The sequence below is a fragment of the Hyla sarda genome, chromosome 7, assembly GCF_029499605.1.
Source record: "Hyla sarda isolate aHylSar1 chromosome 7, aHylSar1.hap1, whole genome shotgun sequence".
Classification (NCBI taxonomy): domain Eukaryota; kingdom Metazoa; phylum Chordata; class Amphibia; order Anura; family Hylidae; genus Hyla; species Hyla sarda.
Window position 1 is genome coordinate 172,633,303 of NC_079195.1, and position 16,519 is coordinate 172,649,821.

The following is a 16,519-nucleotide window of genomic DNA, read 5'->3' on the forward strand; positions in this document are numbered from 1 at the left end:
AATAGCACTTATTGTGAGTTGTTCTTTTTTTTAAAGAAATATATCAACATCAGAAAATTGCTTAATGTACAAATCAAGTTTTTATGATAAACAACTTTATTTTTTTTAATTATTTTATTTGTGTGTTTTTATTTTATTTACAATGGCAGTACTTATTGTTAGAAAAAAAAATCCTGAAATCTTGCAGTCTTCAATCTGGCCACTGAACCTTATAATAAGCTAATATTTATAGGGTTTTTTTAGGGAAAGCTTTTTAGCATTTGTATTATCACATTATCACCTCTTTCCCCTCCCTGCACAGTGACCTTTAGATAGGTCACCGAACATGCCTCCAAAACTCTGGCATAGAAAGCAAAGTGTCAGCTCCAGACTAAAGGTTCCTATTGGCCATATGGCTTCTGTAAAATATTTCTCTAAATGTTGTTAAAAGCAGCTCATGTAGGATGACTATCCCTATAATAATGTACAGAAAATAGAATACAAAAAAATCTACACTCTACACATGATAAAAGCTTAAAAGAAAAAAAATATATAAGTATTTGGTTTTAATTAGTTTTGTTCAGCTCACTGACAGAAAATGAACATGCATCATGTTTACACTTTTGTAATGGGTATAAGAATATCATGTATAAAAAAAAGAAGAAATAGCATTGAGGACTATTACACCCCCAATATGTCAAGTTTTCAATCAGCAGCTATGTAGCAAGACTATGTAGATGATTGACAGTATCTAGGCCTCTAAAACATGTTTTCATAAATTAATAAATTGGTTATTATATTTGGATTTATGTTACCATTTTTAGATGAATATGCTTACTAACAGTTTACCCAACCTTTTGTATTATATAGAAGTTTTTACTTCACAATGATATAAAAAATGTTGTATTCTATATAACATATGCATTATTCCCTTCTGAATAGCCTACTGCCCATTCCATTTGTTTTCTTATGTTTATTTTGTCAAAGCAGTAAAATAAATCCTTAAAATATTGTTCAGAAAACATGCATCGGCAGTTGGCTAGGTTATATCGTCTGCATCATTGAAACTTGTTATCTTCAATCTCTACTCCCCTGGAGTTGTTTACGATTGTACAGTAAGCACCAATCCTGGTCAGGCAGAGCCCCTTGTGGGCCCTTACCTGCCTGATAAAGCCTGACAAACAGCTCGTTACCACTTAATTAGGCAGGTGAAAATTTACCACCCACTAGACACAAGGCAGAAATGGTCTCCCGTCGTCAGCTATGTAGAAGAGTTGCGAGGCAGGTCTGCTCGGCTTTAATTACCCTTAAATCTGCTGAAATGCAAACTTAAATAGCAAATTAGTTCCTGCTGAAGAACTGTAAGCAATCCTGTATCATCCAAAGCCTCCAGGGTGCACCAAGCCAAAACACCTTCATATACAGAGAGAACAGCATTACCACTGCAGGGCTGCAAGCGAGGAGTGGATAGAAATCATACACATGGGTCAGCATGGCCACAAGCGTAGATAACATCTGCTGGCAAGCTAAGAGTTTTATCATTGAGCTAAAAAGTACATGGCCTAAATGTGTCAGTATATTATAAGTGAACAGAACAGCCACACTAAAAATGACATTTATAAATCATTACCTCACTAAATACAAAGTAGATCCGTAAACAATCACAGGCTTATAATGTTCCATTCAGAACCCTCTTGTTGAGAAGATACCTCAATACACTACATTTTTCCAATGGACAATAACTTCTTTATTGACCCCCCCCCCCCCTTATTTTACAAGACTCAGTAAAGAGCTTAAAGGGGTACTTTTTATTTTTATCAAATTAAACAGATTTGTAAATTACTTCTATTAAAAAATCTTAATCCTTCCAGTACTTATTAGCTGTTGAATACAGAAAAATATTTTCTTTCTGGAACACAGCGCTCTCTCCTGACATCATGACCATAGTGCTCTCTGCTGACATCTCTGTCCATTTTAAGAACTGTCCCCATAGCAAACATATGCTGCTCTGGACAGTTCCTACAATGGACAGAGATGTCAGCAGAGAGCACTGTGGTCATGATGTCAGCAGAGAGCACTGTGTTCCAAAAAGAAAATAACTTCCTATGTGGTATTCAGCAGTTAATAAGGATAATGGAAGGATTAAGATTTTTTAATAGAAGTAATTTACAAATCTGTTTAATTTTCTGGCACCAGTTGATAAAAAAAAATAAAAATAAAAGTTTTCCACCAGAGTACCCCTTTAAAATATAGATAATGGTAGAGATATATCAAACCTAGTGCAAAGGAAAAGTTGACCAGATACCCATAGCAACTAATAAGATTGCTTCTTTTATTTTTAAAAAGGCTTCTGAAAAATTAAACATAGAATCGAATTGGTTGTTCTAGGCATTTGCTCCACTGTTCCATTGCACAAGGTTTGATAAATCTTCCCCAAAACTCTAAGGGTGCGTTCACACTCAGTAATTCAAGAGGAATTCACCATGAATAATTTCAGTCAGGAAATTGTTGCCTTCTCCATCAAGCGGAATTAAAGCAGAATTCAAGTGGAATTTCCATGCGAAAATGAAGGGGAATGAAGGAGGAAGCTATTTAATCTACTTTTCTGAATTCAGCTTTAATTCCGCTTGAAAACAATATCGGGCAGAATTTTTTTTTACCATTGACAATTGGATTCTGCTCGCGGATTCCGCTTGAAGAATGAACATGTTCTTTCTTCAAGCGGAAAGGAATTCAACGTCGGAATTCTGCTAGCAGAATTTCCGCAGTGTGAACAGCACAGCAGAAATAACATTAAAGTCAATGGGCAGAGGAGATGTGCATTAATTTGGAGAGGAGAATTCAAGAGGAATTACTCTAGTAAATTCCTCTTGAATTACTCAGTGTGAACACATTCTAAGGGGGAGATTTATCATCCTTGCTATATATATAAAACTCAATGGTCATTATTTACTAAGAGTGGAGTGTAGGTTTCTTTGTGGGTTTTAATTCCCTACAATTTATTTTCCACGGTATTTACTAAGGTTTCCCTACATTTTCCACTTTCCCTACACTTTTTTTTTACACATGCTCTGATCTGCAGGGTTTTCCTCAGCTCAAATCCACCACATTTTCTGTGGAAACCTTAGTAAATATGTTGGGTTTTCATGAAAATGTCGGGGGCACGCCCCGTTTCACTGACAACGCCCCTTTTTCTAGTGGCCATGCCCCTTTTTCGGGTTTTCTTAGCAAAATGGAGAGATAGTCAGGGTTTTTTCAATTCTGGCGCAAATTCTGGCGCAAAATCTTGCACAGACAGAATTTCTGGCGCAATGCACCAGAATCTGGTGCACAACCCGACAAGACATGTCAGATTTGCAATAGTAAATGAGGGCCAATGTCTGTATGTATGTGTGTGTGTGTATGTATGTATGTGTGCATGTTCCAGCATCACATCCAAATGGCTAAAGATATTAACATGAAACTTGGCACACATGTTACTTATATGTCAAAACAACAAACATAGGATAGGTGATTTAACACCTTACCCACCCCCATTTGCCAGGGTCAGGGTTTTTGTTTAAAGTCCCATACAAGTCTATTTGAAATATATGTTACTGCATAGCTTCCAAACAGCTGGATATATTTCGATAATACATAACTTCCGTATGGCTGGAGATATTTCAATAATACCTGGTACACATATTACTTATATGTCAAATAAAAAGATATAATAGTTACATTAACCCTTACCTACACCCTTATATAAAAGATGGGTTTTTGTTTCAAGTCCCATGCAAGTATATGGGACTTCCAGTCCTTTACTCCACAAGCTCCACTCAGCATCTCCTGGTAAATGTGTCAATCCGGCTTGCAAGCCACACCCAATCTTGCAAAGACACGCCTACACGTTAAGCCCCACCCCTTTTATTATTTACCCTTTTTGTGCATCGGTCTGCCTTCCAAATCCCACCCAGTCCCACAAAGCCACGTCCCCTTCTATTTTCAGCTTAAAATATCTTCATCACAAATCAGTCCCACCTGAGCACAGGATATGAGGATGGGCTATAAGGATAGCATATGAGGACGCGATATGGGGACAGGATATAAGGACGGTATATGAGGTCTGGAAATGAAGGCTGGATGTGAGGATGGGATATGAGGACGGGATATAAGGACGGTATATGACGTCGGGATATGAAAATGGGATGTGAGAACGCGATATGAGGGAGGAATATGATGTCGAGATAGGAGGATGGGAAATGAGATCGAGTTAGGAGGTCAGGATATGAGGACGGAATATGAGGATGGGATATGAGGTCGGGATAGGAGGTTGAGATATAAGGATGGGATATGAGGACGGGATATGAGGTTGAGATAGGAGGATGGGAAATGAGGTCGAGATAGGAGGTTGGGATATGAGGACGGAATATGAGGATGGGATAGGTCGGGATAGGAGGTCAAAATATGAGGACGGGATATGAGGTCGAGATAGGAGAACGGGATAGGAGGTCAGGATATGAGGACGGAATATGAGGTCAGGATAGGAAGTTGGGATAGGAGATTGGGATAGGAGGTCGGGATATGAGGACAGGATATGAGGTCGAGATAGGAGGACAGGATAGGAGGTCAGGATATGAGGACGGTATATGTGGTCGAGATAGGAGGTCGAGATATGAGGACGGGATAGGAGGTCAGGATATGAGGTCGAGATATGAGGACGGGATATGAGGTTGAGATATGAGGACGGGATATGAAGTCAAAAGCTTCCTCCTTTATATATATATATATATATATATATATATATTCTTTTTTTTTAACACTTTCAATTTTCCACCTTACATATAAGGCCTTGTTTTTTGCACCACCAATTTTACTTTGTTATTACATCAATAATTTCACCACAAGATCTATGGCGAAACAAAAAAAAATTATTTGTTTTTTAGAACCTTCCATTTCTACCCAGTGCACTTTTCGGTAAAAATTACACATTCCATGTATTCTGTATGTCCATACAGTTGAAATTATATCAAACTTCTTTCACACTGCCGTTGTGACACAACAGTGTGACATCTGTCGAGGAACCCAGGGAGAATAGCAGGAGATAAAATACATCAGGCAACGTCTTTTTCCTCCTGTTACTCCCGGAAAAAAAACAACGGTGCCCTGCAAACCCTATATTAGTCAATCGCATCTGTCGGGACCCGTTGTTTCCCATTGGGCCCCGTCAAAAATAATGTCTGTTAACCCCTTAAGGACCAAGGACATACTGGTACGTCCTTGGTCCTGCTCTTCTGATATAACGCGGGGTTACACAGTAATCCCGCGTCATATCATGGCGGGCCCGGCGTCATAGTGAAGCCGGGACCCGCCTCTAATAGCGCGCAGCGCCGATCGCGGCGCCGCGCGCTATTAACCCTTTAGCCGCGCGCTCAAAGCTGAGCCGCACGGCTAAAAGTGAAAGTGAAAGTTCCCGGCTAGCTCAGTCGGGCTGTTCGGGATAGCCGCGGCTAATCGCGGCATCCCGAACAGCTGACAGGACAGCGGGAGGGCCCCTTCCTGCCTCCTCACTGTCCGATCGCCGAATGACTGCTCAGTGCCTGAGATCCAGGCATGAGCAGTCATCTGGCAGAATCGTTGATCACTGGTTTCTTATGAGAAACCAGTGATCAACATAGAAGATCAGTGTGTGCAGTGTTATAGATCCCTATGGGACCTATAACACTGCAAAAAAAAAGTGGAAAAAAAAAGTGGATAAAGATCATTTAACTCCTCCCCTATTAAAAGTTTGAATCACCCCCCTTTTCCAATAAAAAAAAAACACAGTGTAAATAAAAATAAAAATAAACATATGTGGTATCACCGCGTGCGGAAATGTCCGAATTATAAAAATATATCATTAATTAAACCGCTCGGTCAATGGCGTTCGCGCAAAAAAATTCCAAAGTCCAAAATAGTGCATTTTTGGTCACTTTTTATCAATAAGTCCTATCAATGCAAAAATGGTACCGTTAAAAACTTCAGATCACGGCACAAAAAATGAGCCCTCATACCGCCCCATACACGGAAAAATAAAAAAGTTATAGGGGTCAGAAGATGACAATTTTAAACGTATTAATTTTCCTGCATGTAGTTATGATTTTTTCCAGAAGTCCGACAAAATCAAACCTATATAAGTAGGGTATCATTTTAATCATATGGACCTACAGAATACATATCAGGTGTCATTTTTACCGAAAAATGTACTACGTAGAAACGGAAGCCCCCAAAAGTTACAAAACAGCGTTTTTTTTTCAATTTTGTCGCACAATGATTTTTTTTCCCGCTTCACTATAGATTTTTGGGCAAAATGACTGACGTCATTACAAAGTAGAATTGGTGGCGCAAAAAATAAGCCATCATATGGATTTTTAGGTGTAAATTTGAAAGAGTTATGATTTTTTAAAGGCAAGGAGCAAAAAACGAAAATGCAAAAACGGAAAAACCTCCGGTCCTTAAGGGGTTAAGGCACAAAAAAAAGTGGCTGACGGACGTTTGCGGCAGTGTGAAAGGAGCCTTATATAGGTTTGATTTTGTTTTACTTAAAAAATAAATAAATCATTTATTTATTAATCTACAGCAATTCCAACAAATCACCGCACAAGTAGGTCTTGGATCAGAATAAGCTGGTGGTTTTATTCCCAAGTAAAATGCAACATTTCGGCAGTAGCCTTTATCAAGCCGAAACGTTGCATGCTTGATAATGGCTATTGCCGAAACGTTGCATTTTTCTTGGGAATAAAACCACCAGCTTATTCTGATCCAAGACCTACTTGTGCGGTGATGACCTACTTGTGTGGTGATTTGTTGGAATTGCTGTTCATTTATCCTGGGCTGGCAGCCTGGGTAACCACTTGCACGTAAGGTGGTCCCCGGTGCGGTCTTACCATTCACATATATATAAAGCTATTTATATGAAATTAGCATATTTAAAATTGTCCTCTTCTGACCCCTCTAGCTTTTTAATTTTTCCTTATACGGGAATGTATGAGGGCTAATTTTTTCATCACGGGAGTTGTAGTTTAGAAACAGCGAGACTCTAGCTGTTGCTAAATTACAACTTATATCTTTGATGATGGAGGTTGTAGTTTAGCAACAGCTGTAGGTTCCCTGTTTGGAAATGTTGGTTTATGGGCATTTTCCCTAAGGGAGGGCACCATAAATGTACTAACCAATTTTCCGTGTTTTTTTTTTTTTTAAATTTCATCTGTGTATGCAGAGAACTTCTTCGGATTTGGTAGACTATGTCGATGACCAGCGTTTTTTTTTATATTAATGAAATGGTTAACAAGGGCTTGTGGGGGAGTGTTTTTTGGAATAAAAGTTTTTAAAAAGTGTTGTGTTTTTTTTTATAATTTACTTTACAGGCTTAGTAGTGGAAGCTGTCTTATAGACGGAATCCATCACTAAGCCGGGGCTTAGCATTAACCCCAAAAACAGCTAGCACTAACCCCCAATTGCCACCCCGGTACCCACCGCCACAGGGGTGCCGGGAAGACCCGGTACCAACAGGCCCGAAGCATCAAAAATGACGCTCCTGGGCCTAGGTGGTAACAGGCTAGCGCTGTTTAGGCTGGGGAGGGCCAGTAACAATGGTCCTCGCCCACCCTGGTAACTGGCTGAGAATGAAAATATGGGGAACCCCCACACATATTTTGCATAAATAATTATAAAAAAAAATACTTATTTTTATTCTCACACAAATACCAACCAAGCAGCAACCGCCTGACGTTACCAGGGTGGGCGAGGACCATTGTTACTGGCCCTCCCCAGCCTAAATAACACCAGCCTGTTATTGCCTAAGTGCGCCATTTTTTACGCTCCTGACCTGTTGGTACCAGCTCTTCCTGGCACTCCTGTGGCAGTGGGTACCGGGGTAATAATTGGGGGTTAGCGCTAGCTGTTTTTGTGGCTAACGCTAAGCCCGACTTAGTAAAGGACTCTGTCTATCAGACAGCTTCCACTACTAAGCCTGTAAATAAAAAAAAAAGACAACAACACTCCCCCACAAACCCTTGTTAACCATTTCATGAATTTTAAACAAAAGAAACGCTGGTCATCGACATAATCCACCGATTCTGAAGAAGTCCTCTGCATACACGGACATGAGAATTTATGGTGCCCTCCCTTAGGGAAAACGCCCATGAAGCAGCATTTCCAAACAGGGAGCCTTCAGCTGTTGCTTAACCACAACTCCCATAATTTCCAGACAGCCTTTGACTGTCTGGGAAAGACATAACTTGTAATTTAGCAACAGTTGGAGTCTCGCTGTTTCTAAACTACAACTCCCGTCATGGGAGTTGTAGTTTAGCAACAGCTGGAGGCACCCCGTTCCTAAACTACATCCTGCTCGCTAGCTGTTGCAAGACTACAACTCCCAGCATGCCCTAACAGTGATGACTGATGATAATCGCAATGGCTAGCGGTCCAGTGGTAGTTGTGGACGGGTGGCTGGATTGCAGAGCCAGCTGGCTCCCTTAAATATGAAACTACAATGTAATTCCCTCCGCTCTCCACATCTCCCACCCACCGGTTACCTGAGCTGTTACAGGACTACAACTCCAAGCATGCCCTTTCAGTGAAGACATGCTGGGAGTTGTAGTTGCCATGGCTGGTAGTTGCGGGAGGGAAGGTGACCGAGGAGCGGAGCCGGCCGTCTCCCAGATATATGAAACTACACTGTAATGTCATATTTCCCGACCGACCAACCAGCCAATCACAGCCCAGGCCCTGAAAAATGAAATTACACTGTAGTATCATATTTCTGTGAGCCTGCCGTCTCCGCTGCCCCGGCCGCTCATCTGTCCCCTGCCGCCACCACCCATCTGTCAACCCACCGCCGTTGCCCATCTGTCCCCTGCTGCCGCCTATCTCTCCCCCGCTACCCCCCTTCATCTCTCCCCCGCCACCGCTGCTCCTCTCTCCTCCGCCACCGCTGCCCATCTCTCCCCACTGCTCATCTCTCTCCCCCCGCCGCCACTCCTCTCCTCCCCCCGCCGCTGCTTATCTCTCCTCACCACCGCTTATCTCTCCTCACCTCCGCTCATTCCCCTCCCCCCGCCACTTCTCAGCGGGGGAGCTGAGCGGCGGTGGTGGGGGAGATGAGCGGCGGCGGCAGGGGGAGATGAGCGGTGGCGGGGGGAGATGAGTGGCGGCAGCAGGGGGGATGAGAGGCGGTGGTGGGGGAGAGATGAGCGGTGGCAGAGGAGAGATGAGTGGCAGCGGGGGGGAGATAAGCGGTGGGGGGAGATGAGTGGGGGCAGCAGGGGGGATGAGCGGCGGCGGCGGGGGAGAGATGAGCGGTGGCGGAGGGGAGATGAGTGGGGGCAGCAGGGGGGATGAGCGGCGGTGGCGGAGGAAAGATGAGTGGCAGCAGGGGGGAGGAGAGATGAGTGGTGGCGGGGGGAGGAGAGATGAGCGGCAGCAGGGGGAGGAGGAGAGATAAGAAGCGGTGGGGTAAGATGAGCGGCAGCGGTGGCAATTTTTTAAATTTGCCCATGTACGGGATTTTTGTACTCCAGGTCAGATCTGGAGCAGACTTGCAACTTTTTGAAGGGAATTTGAGCCTTTTTTTTTTTCCTACGTGTGACTTTAGCACATCATAAATACCTGACCTGAAATTTGCTTAGGTAAGGCTGTTTGTAACTTTTTGCTTATCCACAAAAGACTTTTGTAAGCAAAAAAAAAAAGGCTTTACATACCTTAATAAATGTCCCCCTATATCTTTAGTTTGTATAATTTTACTCACTTGTATTACTCTGCTGTAAGAGAAACTAGCCCAGGAGTCTTAGTAGCCCTCTCTATTATATCCCTGAGCTTAGTAGTTCTCTCTTCACATCAGTATGACCTGTTCATGGGATTACAGCAGGGGAATGTGAGTGCTTTAACCTGTTTACTGATTACTAACAAAAAGCTCCACCAGATAGGATACCGTATATACTCGAGTATAAGCCGACCCGAGTATAAGCCGAGACCCCTAATTTCAACCCAAAATCCCAGGAAAAGTTATTGACTCGAGTATAAGCCTAGGGTGGGAAATACATCATCCCCCCCTGTCATCATCCAGACCCCCGTTATTAACATCCTCATCATCATCACCGCCTGTCATCATCCAGACCCTCATCATCATCACCTGTCATCATCCCCTTGTCATCATCCCACACATCCCCCCTTCATCATCCCCTTGTCATCATCCCCACCCCCCTTCATCATCCCCTTGTCATCATCCCACACATCCCCCCTTCATCATCCCCTTGTCATCATCCCCACCCCCCTTCATCATCCCCTTGTCATCATCCCCACCCCCCTTCATCATCCTCTTGTCATCATCCCACACCCCCCCTTCATCATCCTCTTCTCATCATCCGCCCTCAGTGGTCTTCAACCTGCGGACCTCCAGAGGTTTCAAAACTACAACTCCCAGCAAGCCCGGGCAGCCATCGGCTGTCCGGGCTTGCTGGGAGTTGTAGTTTTGAAACCTCCGGAGGTCCGCAGGTTGAAGACCACTGCGGCCTTCAACATCATCCAGCCCCCTCTCACCCCCCTTTAGTTCTGAGTACTCACCTCCGCTCGGCGCTGGTCCGGTCCTGCAGGACTGTCCGGTGAGGAGGTGGTCCGGTGGGATAGTGGTTCCGGGCTGCTATCTTCACCGGGGGCGCCTCTTCTCCGCGCTTCCGGCCCGGAATAGAGGCGTTGCCTTGACAATGACGCAGAAGTACGTTGGCAATGAACGTAACTATTCTGGGGCCGGGCTCTGCGTCGTTGTCAAGGCAACGTAACTATTCTGGGGCCGGGCCCGAAGCGCTTAGAAGAGGCCTCCCCGGTGAAGATAGCAGCCCGGAACCACTATCCCACCGGACCACCTCCTCTCTGGACAATCCTGCAGCACCGGACCAGCGCCGAGCGGAGGTGAGTACTGTACAGAACTAAAGGGGGTGAGAGGGGGCTGGATGATGTCGAAGGCCGCAGTGGTCTTCAACCTGCGGACCTCCGGAGGTTTCAAAACTACAACTCCCAGCAAGCCCGGACAGCCGATAGCTGCCCGGGCTTGCTGAGAGTTGTAATTTTGAAACCTCTGGAGGTCCGCAGGTTGAAGACCACTGCGGGTGGGGGAGTTCACTCGAGTATAAGCCGAGGGGGGTGTTTTCAGCACGAAAAATCGTGCTGAAAAACTCGGCTTATACTCGAGTATATACGGTAGTTAAATTAGCCCTAACCCACCTCTATTTTGGGGTTATTTGTTTAAAGTCCCATGCTAGACTATGGGACTTCTGGTACCTTACTCCACAAGCTCCACTCTGCATCTCTGGGTAATTGTGTCATTCCAGTTTGTAAGCCACGCCCCTCCCACAAGCAACTCCACTTTTATTTTCGGCACTCTTATTTTTAAGGCTTAAGGCCTAAAACGCCATTTAAGCCCGATACACCCACATCACATGTCCTTCAACAACAATTCATCACAGCTCAGCCCCTCCTAACTCCACATGCTCTGCATCTTCAAGTGAATGTGTTGGTCCAGATTGCAAGCCACACCCTCTCCAATAAGTCACATCACCTACACCCTCTTCTATTTTTGGCCTACAATCTCTTCATCACAGTTCAGCCCCACCTGAGAACAGGGTATGAGGTCAAGATATGACAGTGGAATACGAGGACAAGGAATTCATTGTTACTTTTCCTCTTCCACAAGGTTTGTAGGTAGAGAAACCCACAATGTTTGCTTAGAGGCAGGACACCACATATATAAACAAGTCTAAGTACCATAGAAAGTTATACATGCGATTAATTATATCATATCATAAATCCAAGTGCATTCTATGCTGCTACAATTATGTGGCGTTTATTTATACAATAAAATAATTTCAAATTACATAAATCGCATATGAAATCACCCAAAAAATGCTTTAAATATATTCAGATAAGCACAAAAATATGCTCAGGTTGGCAGGTAGTAACATTTTCTATTAGAAAATGTACATAAATAGCATAAAACCAACTGAGCATATTTAGTATCTAATGCACTACAGAACCAATGGTCAACAACCAAACTACCTGCAAAGTGAAGAATACTAACATGGCATCCATAAAATTAGTTAGCCTTTGTAGTGTTTCACCTCCATTCACCTCCACCCCAAACTGATTACTATAGTCTTGGAGGTTTTGGATGTGACAGTTTCTTTATATAATTAAATATAATCATTGCACTGTTTATGTCATCAAAATGATGGAACCAATGTAGATGTGGATATAGCTTAAGAGGGCTGAGTAAATGGGGAACTATTATGTTGCTCTGACAGTGGTTTTCCCCTGAAGATACTGCAGTAACAGTTAAAACTGGAATTGTCTGTAGAAAAGTGTGAATTGCTTCATATGTTGGTGCGTGTCGGTTGCTGTATGTGATTTTCAGAATTTCTATTTTATTCATCATTATCACACCTCACAATCGGTATAGTAGTTAATAAGTGTTATGTGCAGATTATTTATCTTTAGCTGTTTAGTAGTCACACTAGGAAACACTGCTTAAAGGGGTACTCCAGCGCTTAGAGATCTTATCCCCTATCCAAAGGATAGGGGATAAGATGCCTGATCGCGGGGGTCCCGCCACTGGGGACCTCCATGATCTTGCAGGCCACACCCCGTTAAAATCAGTCCCCGGAGCGTGTTCGCTAGCGAACACGCTCCGGGGACTGATTTTAATGGGGTGCAACGTGCAAGATCACGGGGGTCCCCAGCAGTGGGACCCATGAGATCAGGCATCTTATCACCTATCCTTTGGATAGGGGATAAGATTTCTAAGCGCCGGAGCACCCCTTTAAACCTAATTCATCCAAATGAAAGTCTCCAATAGTCCTCATGAACATTAAAAGCTGGATTATGGGGGACTTACCTGAATACAGCCTTCACCCTATGTTGCTTGTAAGGATAATTTTATAAGGCAATTACCGATCTTGAGTACGCACGATACTTGTCAATGTCTGCAACCAAGTGTTGAAATGCCCTCCCCCCCTTTCCTTACATCCTTGCACTCACCACACATTGTAATGAATAGCTTCATAAAAGGAAAATATTTTAATTACATTTTAGTTTGGGGCTCATTATTAGGCACGAGGAGCTAAATTGAATAATGCAATCCCGGTAATAATTATGTGTAAATGAGCACTTTAAATGATATTTTACAGCTTCTTTATAAAATTACAGCTAGAGGCAGTACAATGATAGACACACAAAGGCCGCACAGAAATTATCATAAACTATTAGCTTGTTTGCAAAGGGTTTTATGTTAATCTTCCAGTACTTAAAGCACTCTGCAATTAACATATCAGGGGGAGATGCCTCCGAGTGCTTAGATAAAAAGCTATCCACATTAAGAAAATCAAAGCAAGAAGGGGTCACCCCCTCCCCATCATACATACACATATACAGGCACGCACACATACAGCTTCTGTTATTAGTTAAAGACTTGTAATGATGTGTTATCTAATCAAGGTTATAATTAAAGCTTCTCTCTATTAGAAATGACAGGCAATGCTGTAGTGACTCCAGCTGTATAATTGTGGGAGGAATTAGGTGGTCATACTGTTTTTGGAAAGTACTGTAGCTATGGGAGGACTGTAGATATTAACCTTGCGGAGTATGGCAGCCATGATACATGAGGGTAAAAATCTGTCTTGTGAAGTCTATTTATAAGTTATGAATATTAATAAGTACCACTGTTACTTGTGCCGTTTATCTAGGATCTTAGTTAGTGTTACAAAACAATAGATTCATCAAAGACTCATGGTTGGTCTTTTTACTGACTATAATAGAATAGAGAAATATAAGCCATCTCTGCAAAGTGTTTTACAGCTCTGCACAGCTTCCGAGTTTCTTCTAAACAATATCTCCGACATGCTGCTCCGCATTGAGCACTGTACAGTTTTTGCACACAACTTTGCCGTACGCATGCAGCCTAAAGGCCTTTTGTGGTATAGTATGATGTCTTTTATTAATGACATTGTGTGTTATGTTCAAAGAAAGGTTATAATACCCTATGGGATCAGGGACTTTATTAAAAATTTCACATAGACCAAGGTCCTCATAGACTATAGTCAAAATTAATCTGAACCTGCCAACTTTAGCAGAACTGGCCAACTCTGTAAAGTGTATATGGGACTTCTGACTCTCCTCGAATGGATGATGTTAGGAGAGTTAAAGGGGTACTCTGGTGGTCAATGTGTTTTTCCGTTTTTGACTTACCCTATTTTTTTTTTTCATTTCTATTCTTGTTGTTTAGCCTACTCTATTTCCGTTCTTTGTTGTCTTTTTATCCCTTACTTTGTTTTCCTATCCTTGCTTCTATTTCCTGTTTCTTGCTGTGCTGAAAACTACAAATCCCAGCATGCCACATGCCTTGCTAGTTTGGGGCGGCTCCTTTTTTTTTTTTGTTCCGCCCCCTTATACACAGCACACTAATATAAATCAGCCCTGGTTGGGATACACTGTCATACACACACAAAAGGGACTACAACTCCCAGCATGTGTCACTCAGGAGTCTTCAGTCTGTGGTATAACACCAGCATGCTGCCTCTGTAGTCTCTTGGGGGTTGTAGTTCACCACACCTCTGTAGGGCATACACCAGTGTTTCCCAACCAGGGTGCCTCCAGGTGTTAGTAAAAGTACTAATACCAGCATGCTTGGACAGCCAAAATCTGTCCGGGCATGCTGGGAATTGTAGTTCTAATACAGCTGAAGACACCCTTGTTGGGAATCAATGCACTTTGTTTGTAATATACTGAATAGGCTAGGCCAGTGTTTCCGAACCAGTGTTTCTGAATCAGTGTGCCCCCAGCTTCCCCCAGTGTTTCTGAATCAGTGTGCCCCCAGCTGCCCCCAGTGTTTCTGAATCAGTGTGCCCCCAGCTGCCCCCAGTGTTTCTGAATCAGTGTGCCCCCAGCTGCCCCCAGTGTTTCTGAATCAGTGTGCCCCCAGATGCCCCCAGTATTTCTGAATCAGTGTGCCCCCAGCTGCCCCCAGTGTTTCTGAATCAGTGTGCCCCCAGCTGCCCCCAGTGTTTCTGAATCAGTGTGCCCCCAGCTGCCCCCAGTGTTTCTGAATCAGTGTGCCCCCAGCTGCCCCCAGTGTTTCTGAATCAGTGTGCCCCCAGCTGCCCCCAGTGTTTCTGAATCAGTGTGCCCCCAGATGCCCCCAGTGTTTCTGAATCAGTGTGCCCCCAGCTGCCCCCAGTGTTTCTGAATCAGTGTGCCCCCAGCTGCCCCCAGTGTTTCTGAATCAGTGTGCCCCCAGCTGCCCCCAGTGTTTCTGAATCAGTGTGCCCCCAGCTGCCCCCAGTGTTTCTGAATCAGTGTGCCCCCAGCTGCCCCCAGTGTTTCTGAATCAGTGTGCCCCCAGCTGCCCCCAGTGTTTCTGAATCAGTGTGCCCCCAGCTGCCCCCAGTGTTTCTGAATCAGTTTGCCCCTCTACAGGTTGGTTATGTTGGATTTCCAACTTTTGTTCTTGGAGAGATAAGCCACTGCCTTCTTATTTCATTCAGCTGAAGAACCCTACTACTACTACTAGCTAGATCACAGTTTTTGAAATTGCCAGGGAACTACCTGGCATTTCTTTTTTGCTCACTCATCTTATAAGAATTTTGCTGGATATATCAACTAATACATACTGAACTAAATATGAGACGTATCTTAATAGACCTCAGTTATTTGTACATTTTATAAATGCATTACATTTTATTCAGTACAATATAAAATAAGTGCCAGATGACAAACTTAGCTCCTCTACATCTGACAATACCAACAAATATCAATACCAACCATGATAGCCATATAAAAAAATAATTCAATTCCCAGTTCTGCAATTCAAGTTCTATAATTTTTCCATTGTTAAAAAAAAGCATGTGTGAAATATATTTCCTAGCATATATGCTTTGGTCCCTTTCTTTAAACTCCTTTCACACAGTGGGGGAGATTTATTATTCATAATGTACCCTACTCTTTTTTTACCGCCGTTTTTTCTGTCTAACTTTTTCCGTTGCAGCGTGTAATTTATCATAAGTGTGTACTGTAGTTGATGAATTCCCCACCGCTTGGCGCAGGCGGGAAAAGCTCTAGCTTACGAGGTTTTGTACGTGTACTTTTGGTCGGCGTACTTTAGTGCCTGGAAATCGGGGTTTCCCAATTTTTTGCGACTTATTCTAAAAGTCGCATATGATAAGTAAGGGTGCACTGCATGTCTAAATCGGAAATAGGTGCACTGCTACTCAAAAACTTAGGAAATGTCTACTACAAAAGTCGCACAAATGTCACTAATATTACATGACTGCGCCATCACAGCGCCAATGATAGACGGAAAATAACATCTATATTGGATGATAAATCTTCCCCAGTATGCTTTTAAAACTGTTCAGATATTTACATTTTATTATTAGATGTCCTTTCACTTGTGGTTTCCACATGATTCAGTATGGTGCTTTTTCATTAAACACCGAGCGTGGCTCAGTGGTTAGCACTGTCGCCTTGCAGCATTTGG

At 43.1% G+C, this 16,519-nt stretch overlaps 1 protein-coding gene across 1 annotated transcript in view; it reads left to right on the forward strand.

The window, feature by feature from the left end:
• Positions 1-16,519, forward strand: part of LOC130283185 (leucine-rich melanocyte differentiation-associated protein-like) — a 512,903-nt gene that overhangs the window by 284,233 nt on the left and 212,151 nt on the right. The gene's annotated exons all lie outside the window — the stretch shown is intronic.